This window comes from Bos javanicus, chromosome 4 (assembly GCF_032452875.1).
Source record: "Bos javanicus breed banteng chromosome 4, ARS-OSU_banteng_1.0, whole genome shotgun sequence".
In the NCBI taxonomy this organism is placed as follows: Eukaryota; Metazoa; Chordata; class Mammalia; order Artiodactyla; family Bovidae; genus Bos; species Bos javanicus.
The window spans coordinates 73,069,388-73,082,230 of NC_083871.1; positions in this window are offsets into that span (position 1 = coordinate 73,069,388).

Sequence of the window (12,843 nt, forward strand, 5' to 3'; positions counted from 1 at the left end):
GTTAGGAAGCAACAGTTAGAACTGGACATGGAGCAACAGACTGGTTCCAAATAGGAAAAGGAGTACATCAAGGCTGTATGTTGTCACCCTGCTTATTTAACTTCTATGCAGAGTACATCATAAGAAACGCTGGGCTGGAAGAAGCACAAGCTGGAATCAAGATTGCTGGGAGAAATATCAATAATCTCAGATGACACCACCCTTATGGCAGAAAGTGAAGAACTGTAAAGCCTCTTGATGAAAGTGAAAGAGGAGAGTGAAAAATTTGGCTTAAAGCTCAATATTCAGAAAACTATACTACTTTACTCTATATTAAACAGAAATATTTTATAAACAAAAAAAGTTATGTTTCTAATATCACATTGTGGATTTGAGGTTTTAGTTACACCTGATTCAAAGTGATTGAAATAATGTTATCACCCCTCTTCTCTGATAACTCCATTTCAGAAGCTGTTTGCTGAGGACTTGCTCGTTACTCATTGGTCAGATGCAAAGACACAGTGTAACACTATCTAAAACTAGGCTAGCTTAGAATTAATTGCTCTCAGTGAGAAGAGAAACAGTATCTGTGAACACTGAGTAGTGATTGTTGAACAAGTTGCCTATTAGCTCAAATTCTATGAGACATTTCCAGTTGGTACATAGCTGCTTAATGGGGCCTGCGGGCAACTATGCCATTGTTTTACCCATGAATCAATTAATGGCTGCTGAATGCTACTCTTCATGCATGTTATGGTCCTGGGAATTAAAAAGTAATAATAATAGTATTAGAATTGGAAACAAACTTCAATCATTAGAATAAATGAAGCTACCCATTCTAGATGGTTTACATCACTTTGAAGGATAAATGTGTGCTGCTTGTACCATTCACAGACGAGGCTTCATTACTATTCTGAGGACTTACTATTTCTGGGTATATCAGAAGATTCCCACTTGGAAGCCATACTATTGCCATCAGTGACCAGTGTCCTTGGAAGATGATAGTTTATGAACTCCTGTTTCCAGGTATTTTGCTTCAGTTCCCTTTCTTACCAGAGTAGAAAATATACCAGGTAAAACTATAGAAAAATACCGATTGTTTTATGATATCATGACAACAGGAGTGTGTGTGTGTGTGTGTGTGTGTGTGTATTGGGGAGAGTGCAAGCTTGGGCAAGGTAGGGAGAAATTAAAGCAAAGAAGTTACATTTGAAGGATAAATATATTCATCAACTTGCATAATGATTTTATAAACCCTTCAAAACAGATTTTTTTGTGATTATGTGGACCAAAATTTTCAAATTGTTTTGTTTCATAAACTATTGATGTGGTGATTGTAAATCTAGCAACATAACTCTTTACTTATCAACATACCTCAAAACTTAGAATAGTAATTAATATTTTAAATGCTGTTATCTTATTCTGCTTATGCCATCTCACAAAGAGCACTATCTATGAAGAGTACAGTCTTCTATTTTTGATTATTTATTCTACCAGCATCCTTTTTCTAGAGAACTTTTGCATTTGCTTGACATACAACTTTGGAACTATTAATATTACTTTGGCTTCCCATAGTAGCATTCTGACACTACTTCATTGTAAGAGTGGTTGTTATTTATTATCATTTCAGAATGGCAAGATAGAGCTATATCTCTAAGAGGTAGCACACAAATTATTCTCCATTGTTGCAATGAACCATTGCTTTTCTTTCCAATCTTCTGCTGTACATAGGTGCATTTTCTTTATCATATAGTTTAAAAATTCATATTTAAAAGGCAATATACATTCATTATAGCTGATTTTTGGAGTAAGGGTACAGAGGCAATAAATAAAAATTATGTATAATTAAAATATTTAGGAACAACCACTAATAACATTTGGTATATTTCATTCCAGATTTTTTTGAATAAATGCTTGGGTAAAAATGCACATTTATTTTTTGACTAATTTGACATTATAGTATGTTAAAAAATAGAATACATTTTAAAACTTAAAACTATATTGTATTTTTCAAAGTCTAAATATTTTAACATCTTGTTAATGGCTTCATTATATCTCCTTGCACTGTGAATGTTCACGGTTTATTTCACTCAACCCCTTTCATTAGACATTTATTTTCAAATTTCCATGATTTTTATTACACACAATACCAACATCTTTCTAAGTGAACTTTGCTGCATATCTATGATTATGCTCTTAGTCTAAATCACCAGAAATCAAAGATCAAAGAGAAGTACATTTTTGAGGCTTTTGATAAATTTTTTCTTGAAGTGATCATACCTATTTTCACCCTCTAAGAGTCCATTTTCATATTTTTGTTCCTTTTGACAACATGAATTTTATATTCCATTGTCAACTAGGATGATACCTCATGGCTAAGCAAGGATCAATTTGATCTTCAATCAACTAAGTACGTGACATAAGTACACATATATGTCGTGTATATGTCCTCACATATTTTACTTTATAAAGGAAAACTGACATTTAGCAGTGGTGTGAGTCCATCTCTCTGGGACACTTTCTCTTCCAAGCCCCTTGTAACCTGTTCCTCCGCCCATGCCCAGTCGGTTTGTTAAGAATGGCAGGAAAAGGACCTGTCATTATGGGGCTGTATCCCAGCTCTGTTTGTTTGGAGATCATTTGTAATGCAATTCATCATCCCTGTGTAAACCAGAATGACTGTCCTACTTGCTCTGGCACATTTTAAAGAAGGTTAGGAAATTCTAACAAAATTTATTTTGTGAGACATAACATTTAATATTTAAAAACTTGATTTTTCCTTTGAACCCAAGGGAAACTATTTTGCGGGTGAAGTGAGACTGCGGAACAAGCAGAGGTGAACATGCACAATGTGGGCTAGTTTTCAAAACTAGAAGAGAATGTGCCTAGTTCATGTAGAATTATTAGAAAAGTCACTTAGCGAGAAGGAAAAGACTTGTAAGAGAAACCTGGTCATTTTCAGAGCAGATGTTTCAACAGAGTTAGCTAGTTGAACATCCTTTTGCCTCCTCCCTGAGTCTCATCTCTCCTCCTGCACGCCAGCCTGGGATTGCCCTTGTCAGTACTCACTGCCACATTGTTCTGGTTGCAGCCATTAAAGCTACCTGGAACTCTACGTCACAGAGGCCTTCTGCCTTCTTAAAGCCTCAAGGCACTCATCACCTGGTCCAATGGCAGGCATGAGCTGAAGTGACATTAGAAGGAGGCCTGCTCCCTTAATGGGATTCAGCCTACATTCTCTTCCTAGGGTTTATATCTACTGTCCTTGTCCAACCCAGGAGCCATGAGAGACTGAAGAAAGGTTGTTTTTAATCCTGCACATACACTCTTGACACTGTGCCTCCAAATGGAAATATCTCAATGCTTAGATTTTAACTGTTTATTTATTCACTCAACTAATAATTGTAAATTGAGAACTTTCTATGTGTCAGACACTTGTAAGTGATGTGGACTCCACATTGAAAAAATACTAAATTCATGATCATCATGGAGATTACAACCTAGTAGGGGTGTTAGATAGTTAATAAACATGTAGCAGTTTATCATGTGATGTTAGGTAGTAACAAATGCTATGAAGACAAATTAAGTGGCGTATGAGGATAAAGAGAGAGAGAGAGGCTACTTTTCTGGACAGGAGGTCAGAGAAGGTTTTTCTTAAGAGATGGCATTTCAGCAGAGACCTAAAGGAAGAGCAAGAATAAGCCATAGGACTTACAGATGGACTGTAAGTCCATCTATAGGACTTATAGATGTGCTGCTTGGGAAAACTAAGTGCAAAGGCCCTGGCATGGGAGTGTGCTTGAAAAGAATGAAGTGTGGATGAGTAAGTCAAGGGGTGGGTAGGAGAAAGTGAGGTTGGAGATAGTCAAGGGTCAAGTAAGGTAGGTAATGTAGGGTACCCACCAGTGGATAGGCTGAACTTATTTGAAGTGTGATAGGAAGCTAGTGGAGGATTTTGAGAAAGAAGCAATGTCACCTATTAACTTTCTGTTGCTTTTGTGGATTTTTGAAAATTTTACTTTTATGGTCTTTCCCTATGGCATTAAGATAGGAGGACATTTTTCCAAATTCCATTTGCTTTTGTCAACATCGCCATGTGGGAAATAGTTTAGACATATAGATGTTCTCTCTCTGCCAAAGGCATAATTAAAATGTCTGAGGCTATATATAAAACTTTACAGAGGGCTTGGAGTGATGAAGTTTCTTTCAAGTAACAGAATCAAACATAGATTACTCAAGCAGTCTTCATTGGAAATTGATGGTATGTCTTTCAGAATCCAAGGAAGAGGTCCCTCTGGACATTGGGGAGCAAGGCTCTCCAAGGGGCCTTCACAGCAGCTAGTTTTGATCCCTCTTCTGCAGTTTCACATTAAAAGTCCACATTATTAAGAGAGAGAATTTGATTGGTTCAGCTTGACTCAGGCATCCTCTTCTTCCAAATCAGTGAGTTCTAGTCAAGGGTGCAATGACAACAGAAATAAAACAGCTCTGAGAAGTCCCATGTGGGTAAGGTGCATGGTTCCCAAAGACAAGGCTGGACAGACAACTTTCTAGTGGTTTCTGACAGCTCTGTGGGCAAGCACCCAGATGCTTTGTTTATGTACTTTGATGGAGGCAGACCCTTGAAGCAAGGGCTTCTGGGTAGTAACCATGTCTCCACTTTCTTCCTCTATGGAGAGGTGATATCCTGGGCAATTTGGTTGCAAAGTGCTTGATAGGAAGGGACACTTTTATCCCATTTTGTAGCTCCTTGAACAAAGTGTAGGGCAGAGGAATTTCTGATGTTTAATTTTGCTTCAAAGCCCTAGGTTCCTTTTGATCCTGAAGCTGCCCTACAGGTTCTGTTTTACATTCTTAAAAGATTTGCTGATAACTTGGCAGGCAGATACGGTTTTATTGTGAAGAAATTTTGCCCATTCTCACATGTACTGTTGTGCCAAGAACATGGAATTCAGAGTCAGGAAACTATATTAAATCTGGTTCCTAGAAAACTCTGAGGTGGAGATTGTGAGCAGGAATTCTATTGGGGAATGTTCTGGGGATCAGCACCTGTGAGGGAAGCTAGAGTGGGCAGAGGGAGGAGGTAAACTGGGGTGCCATAGCAACAGAGACTCCAGCCAATCCTACAGGGATCTCTGGAGCTAGGATGGACCTCCACTGGAAAAGAGGCAAGGGAACCAGGACTCTGTACATGGCAGTGATCAGTATGGGGCAAGGGCTTGTCTTAGGTGAGATAGCTTTCTTAGGTCTAAGGCCGGGTCCTGAGAGGGATTCCAACTCCCAGCCTCCAATCCGAGAAGCAGCTAGAGAATGAGTATTCATCTCAGAATTGCAGGTTGGGGACAGGGAGGGTCTCCTTCATCCATCATAGCATATACTCCAGACTTAAATTTCAATTCTTCCCTACCACACTGGCCTGTGATGTCTTGGGAAGATCATCTGATTTATTTGAATCATCATGTCCTCATAAAAAAGTGAACCCAACCAAACCAAATGAACAAACCTCATTTTAAAAATAGCATTAAATAAAGAATGTTGTAAGCACTTTGGAGGATATTTTCACTTAGGCTGTATTGTTTAATTCTCTCTACAAGTCTATGGCATCATTGGCACCCTACTCCAGTACTGTTGCCCGGAAAATCCCATGGATGGAGGAGCCTGGTAGGCTGCAGTCCATGGGGTCGCACAGAGTCGGACACGACTGAAGCGACTTAATAGTAGTAGTAGTATACTAATAAGCAGACAAATCCTCAGAGACATGAACATGAGAGTAGTTTGCTTGAATTTGTACAGAAAATGCAGTCTCATGTGTTCCAAATGTAAATTCTTATTTTGGCCAATTCACTCAGCAATAGAAATAACATGAATAATACTAAGACTTATAATGGCAAATAACCCCTAACTTACATGGTTGTTATGAGAATTGAATGAAAGAAATTTACAAGTCATAAGTTGCCGAAAAAATTGAGTCAGTATCAGTGTTCCTCAAAATTGTTTTCGTCATCAGTAAGAGATGGGAATGGTCTGTTAGTGTTTTAGTTGCTTAGTTGTGTCTGACTCTGCAATCCCATGGACTGTAGCCTGCCAGGCTCTTCTGTCCATGGAATTCTCTAGGCAGTTCTCTAGGCAATGGCAATCCTCTAGGGTTGCCATTTCCTTCTCCAGATCTTCCCAACTCAGGGATCAAACCCAGTCTTCTGCATCGCATGCAGATTCTTCACCATCTGAGCCACCAGGGAAGTCAGCCATGGTCTAATCCATCCTGAAAAAAAGGAGAGAAGGTTTACACAGGATCCTAGAAAATCTCTCCTAGTCAACCTCTAAAAGGCACAGGGCATCATGCTGTCTCCAGTTTCTCTAACTGATGTTTCAATTTTTCTGGTTCACTCTTTGAAAGTTTAGTAAATTCGGCTCACATATTCTGAGCTGAACTTTACTCTGTGAGAGTTGTGCTTAGGGTAAGGAAATGAAAGAAGTGTTGTCCTTCAGGGATAAAAATACGACCATCAGTGACAGTGATGCGGGCTCCTGTTATGGAGGGAGAGAGACATTAAAGGAGCTTGGAACAGGCTCTGGGAGTCTGGGCCAGACTCTTAAATTGTCAAGGTGACTCACAGCATATATGTCAGCTTGAACTTTATTGACTTTGACTTTCAGGACCCATTTTTTAAAAGGTGAGGTAGTCATGGAAAAGAACCAGGCTGTGGTACCTCTACCAATTTGAAAAAAAAAAAGCTCACAACTCTATATGTAAGGCTTCTTGCCACTGGTGTGTGAAATATTTTACGTGACACACAAAACTCTAAAGAAAAGAAGTTGTTTTGAGCACATACATGTACCCAGCAGCGTGTTTCGATTGGGATTGAAATAGTATCTCCGTGTTGTTGTGAAAGCCCACTTTTACATGTGTCTCATAGTTACCTTTCTAAAAAAGTCCATGTTTTGATCGAATTTTTTGCTGCTTCTTCTTCTTTCTTGGAAAATAATCAAATGTTACTACTAACATGTAGTATTTGACCAAAGGTATTACTCCTGAACCATTAGGTCTAAAGTTCTGGGTTTTCTCATGTTTATTTTCTCCCCTCTGGCTTCATTTAGTGAGTTCCAGATTCTCCAGGGTAGCAAGTTCAGTAGAGGTCAATGGATTCTCATGTCACTAGTTTGTTTACTTTTTGTCTCCACTTGACCTAGATTAAAAAGTCAAGCCTTTTTTGGCAGGAGAAATTATTTGAAAAGGTATTGCAATGTTTCTAGGATGGTTAAAATGAATAGGAAAATTCTTTCTGTAATTATAGAGAGACTAAGTCCAAAATGGTTCATTTGTTTAACCACAGTTTCCTTGGCTTCAACGGCAACTTGAAAACATGTCTGCTGTGGCTATGTTTCTTATCACTGCATGAACAAGTCAATGCAAATGACCGACATTTAATTATGTGTTGGTAGTATAGACTTGTCTAATGTTTGGGGCATGATGTAGCATAACATATCAAATTATAAAACAATATAGCTATACATATCATGTGTGTGCTTACTCAGTCATGTCCGACTCTTTGAGACCTCATGGACCATAGCCCACTGTGCCCCTCTGTCCATGGGGATTCTCTAGGCAAGAATACTGGAGTGGGTTGCTATGACTTCCTCCAGGGGATCTTCCCAACTCAGAGATTGAACCCAGGTCTCTCCCATTGCAGGTGGATTCTTTACCAGCTGAGCTACCAGGGAAGCCTATATTATAGCTAAAGACAATTCTGGTTGTGATTTGTAGCAGAGAAGAAAAAATAGTAAAATGTTGAACATGTTTATTTTACTCTTTTGTTCCCAAAACTGTTGTTGTCCTTTGACTCAGAATTGTGAACAAATGAAAAATGTCCCTTGGCGTAAGATGCAAAACTCACGAAGACCATTAAAAAATTGTTTCATGTTTTCATTTATAAAATATTGGAGACACGATATACTTAAAACAACAATTAGCCTTAGGAATGGATATCATAGCAGAAGCATCCTTCGTGTGTGTGGTCTAGTCAAAATTCCTATTTTAATCTGAGGAATGTAAATACAATTATGAGGGGCTTCCCAGGTGGCATGAGTGGTAAAGAACCAGTGCCAGAGACTTAAGAGATGTAGTTCAGCTGTTGGGTTGGGAAGATTCCCTGGAGGAGGGCACGGCAGCCCACTCCACTATTCTTGCCTGGAGAATCTCATGGACTGTGGAGCCTGGTGGGGTACAGTCCACATGGTTGCAAAGAATCGGACAGGACTGAAGCAAGTTAGCATGCACGTAAATACAATTATTCGTCTTTTAACACAGGTCAGGGTTATCTCAGTCTTAGCTGTATTGACATTTTGTGCTGGAGAATTCCTTGTTCTGCATTGTAGAATGTTTAGTAGCATCCTTAGCATTCAGCCAGTAGATGTTGGTGAAGTGAAGTGTTAGTCGCTCAGTCGTGTCCGACTCTTTGTGATCCCATGGACTGCAGCCCATCAGTTTCCTCTGTCCATGGGATTCTCCAGGCAAGAAAACTGGAGTGGGTTGCCATTTCCTTCTCCAGGGGAATTTTCCTAACCCAGGGATTAAACCCAGGGTTCCTGCATTGTAGGCAGATCCTTTACTGTCTGAGACACCAGGGAAGCTCCTAGACATTGGTAGCACCTCCAATCTCCCCCTTCCCCAACCATGACAACCAAAAATATCTCCAGACATAGTCAAGTGTCCTGGGTGTGGGGGAAGGGGCAAATTACCTTAGTGGAGAATCTGTACACTAAAGACTCCTGGGTTTCATGGTGACGTTCCATATTATAATTTATTTTTTATTTTTTTTTCATATTATAATTTAAACACAAAATTTACCTATGGAAAATATTTGAAAGATCTATAATCTTTGCTAAGAAGATTAAAAAAGGGAACTATATCATATATCTGGCACACAGTGGCTAGAAAAAAATGTCTTTGTGTGAACTTTCCAGTGCTATGATTTAGTGAGACATTTAGAGGAGGAGAGACTTCAAGGCTTTTCTGTTTTCAAGCCCATAGAATCCAATGGCATGTTTTGAAAATTACAGCTAAAGTTACTGAAGTATAAATTGTGTAATTCTCATATTGTCTTCATTTCAAAAAGGAAAATAGCGTTTAGATTTAGAGAGAAAGAAGTTGTCAGCAGCTTTGGGAAATCTCTTGGTAAGTCTAACTATACCAAAGACCATGGAAACAAAATCAGGCCTTTTCTCAGTGATGTTGCTGTGGAGAATCATATTTTCATCCTTTGTCCACATGATTTTCTCAGTTATAGTATGCAAGTATAGGGTTGAGAGTACCACTATGGTTAATATTTTTCTGTCAACAACTGTTCCTATATACTCTTCTGTTTTTCCTTTTATGTTTTTGTTAAACTTATTTATATTTCTCTAGAGTTAAATAAAAATGGATTCACAATACATTTGGCTTTAGGATTTACGACAATTGGCCTTACCATTTGACTTTTATGCATACATACAAGTGTGTATGGATGAGTTCTTGGAGGAACCCCAAGTTGGCCTGCCTTTTTATGTCCATTTATAAGTCTCTCCTTCAACATGTCTTCCACCTACAGCATGTATGTTGTCCTTAGGAAAAGATATTTTCAACATTTTTTAGTTTAAATTTAGTCAGATCCAGATTTTGCATCAAAATGCATTGTAGGAATCGGAATACCCTTAAAGAACAAAAGCTCGGTCATCTTCCTCTCTCTAGTCAGGTGTACGTGCAGTGGTCTGACTTCCCTGGGACAGACTGCTCTGGCCTTTCAAGGCATGTGTTTACTTCCACTGCTGCTTGCCTGCCCAGGACGCCCTGTAGTGCTACCCCACAGCTAGTCTGAACATCTTGGCAAATTCTCGAATAAGTATGCTAGGTTGTGCAGTTTATTTTCTCCCATCATCTTCACCACCCCCCTTTCTTCAAGATAATTCACATTTTTCAAAACTTAAAGAAAATTGTGGAAATCTTATATTTGACTCTTGTTCCTCATCTGCCCATTTTCTGTCTTCTTCCAGCTACAGTTAACCACTATTGTCAGTTTCTTATGTGTCCTTCCAGAATTTATATATATATATATTCAAGCACATACCATTATCTCTTTTCTTTCTTCTTCAAAAGAGAAGACGCCATACATGAAGAGGAGCACATTGCTTTTTCCACTTACCAGTTTTCCCTGGGGGACCTTTCCATAGTAGTACACAAAGAGCTTGATTATTCTTTCTTATAGCTGCAATATCGTTCATTATATGAATGTACATAATTTATTTATTCCCATATAGATGGACACTTGCATTAGTTCCATTCTTTCACTATCACATTAGTAGTGAAGAACATTTAACCATTATGTTTTGTACAAGTGCAAGTACATATGCAGGATAAATTCACAGAGTGAAACTGCAGGGTCCAGGGGTATGTGCAGTTCTAATTTTGATAGATACTGGAAAACTGTCTGCCATAAGGATAATCTTAACAGCAACGTATGAGAGTGCCTGTTTCCCCATAGCCTGGCCAACTGAGTGTTAACACAGTTTTGAGTTATAACAATGCGAGATAAAAATGGGATAGTTTAAATTCACATTTCTCTTTTTATGAATGAGGCTGAGATCTATGGCTTAATCTTGATTGGGCATTTTGAATTCTTGTTAGATTGTGCCTGTGGAGCTCTAATAATTTTATGCAATATGAAGTCATATGGGGGCTACTTGGAAGGTAGGACTCTCCAGCTCTGTCTGGATGTTAACATTAACACAGCTCAGAGAATGTGCTTAAGTGTGTTCCACTATTTCTCTTAGAATGAACCCGATATGTGTCTATCAAAATACTGAATTTCATAGCTACTAATTTGTGTTTTCTTCTGATAGTTTATGTATTCTAAGACTAGCAGTTTGATTCAATTATTTGTCTTTATCTGTGATAACACTTTCTATTTCCTTTTTAAGTGCTCTGGAATTATGACAAAAGAGTAATGCTTTCTCATTACGGCAAATCTGAAATTCTGTCTCCATTTCCATCATGTGAAGGACAAAATAATGGAGAAGTTTCCTGTCAGAAATTGTCCTCTGAGTATCATCTTTTCCATTTCATTCTATTCTGTGTAGATAGATGTAGACGTTGCCATCAGTGAATGCCTTCATATAGCCAATCATCATTCAGCCAGTATTCATGGAGTGTCTGCTATATGCCAGACACTGTTACAGGCACCTAGCATGATCTGTTATGGCCCAGCAAAGACTGACATTGGGTATTCATGACATTTACTAGATTGAGTGTGAGTTGGAAGGACTATGCATGGACAACACATATTGCACTGTCTGTCAAAAGATCAAGACTGGCAACTGGGACACCAAGTTCTATCCTTGGATTTGCCCTTATCTTGCTGTGAATATTGGACAAGCTCTTTCTTCTCTATGGGCCCCAGCTTTCTCATCTGTGAAAAATGTAATGTTGACTAGAATAGATGATATTTACATCCCTTCTAGTTTTAACATTCTAAGATCATAATGCCCATATGCTACTTTTACAATTTCAAAATACCCAAGAATCCACATTTATATACTAAGAAGAACAATTGTGACCCTTCCTATTTGTGGATACCCCTCCAAGTATTCATAATTATTTTTTTCCATCTGGAGGTGGCAGGAATATATTAGAACTTGTCATGGTATGTAAATATTTGCATTAAAAAGTCTCCTAGGACATTAAATATTCAACATTTATGACATTTTTCTTTGGTCAAAGTATTTCTGAGTGAATAAAATGTCACGAAGTATGAATCTCAGTGAAAATCTTCGACAATAGACAGACTCTGGAGAAGCCAGCAGTACTCAGAGCGTGGATATCAGAAACAGACATTGTGATGTTGACCTATGCTCTGTAGGACCATCTGCTTTCTCACTCTGGAAGGATTCGGCTCTACTGGAAAGGAATATACTGTAGTCTTACTCTTCATTTAGAACCAGGATGCCTGCCTATGAACATGGAAGCAGTGAATTCATTTTTGAAAGATGCTTTAAAATGTCCCACACCATCATTTTATCCCATCACCCTCACCTCTGCTTTCTCCATACCCCTTTATGTTCTCTATTATATTCACCCTGGGGTATTCCTCAGGTTAAACAATTCCATCTTACGTGGTGGCAAATTAAATTGTACACTCAGTTTTAAAATGTATCCTATTTCATTGGTTTGCAATCCAACTTTAAACAAGTTAAAAAATTTATTTATCTTTAATGTAAAATATTTAGACTAATGATATTAACCTATCACTCATCATTTTGGATAATCAATATCTCTTTATTATTTTCGAGTTAAGATGATTTAGTGGAAAAGAATGGAGTTTTGGAGTCTGGTTTTAAATGCTGGTTTCATCAATTACTGGTTTTAATTTACCAGCTTTATAATTTATATGACTTAAGTTTTTTTTCCTCAAATGATGATACTAATTACTTAAACATACCAAGCTGTCTAAACTCAGTAGGACTCAATAAATGTTCACTGTTTGATAATTATCATTATCATTATTGTTATGACTGATCAGACAAAATATCTGCTAGCAAATTTTTCTCTAAATTTTCCATATAAGGCAAAGATTAGGAAATTAGATATTGCTGTTTTTATTTGTTTCTTATTGGTATTTGAGAAATATTTATTTTTTATTGCTATCTGAAAGCATCTAGTAACTTAGATGATGAACATTCAAATACTGGACCTCTTCAAAGAGGGATGAATAATTGCTCATATAATCTGGTAATTGATCACAGTGTATAGAAAGTAGTGTATATATTTCTAAAATGCCAAAGGAGAGCTCTTATTTTTCTCATTGCTGTTATTCTCAAATTCAATATCATAAA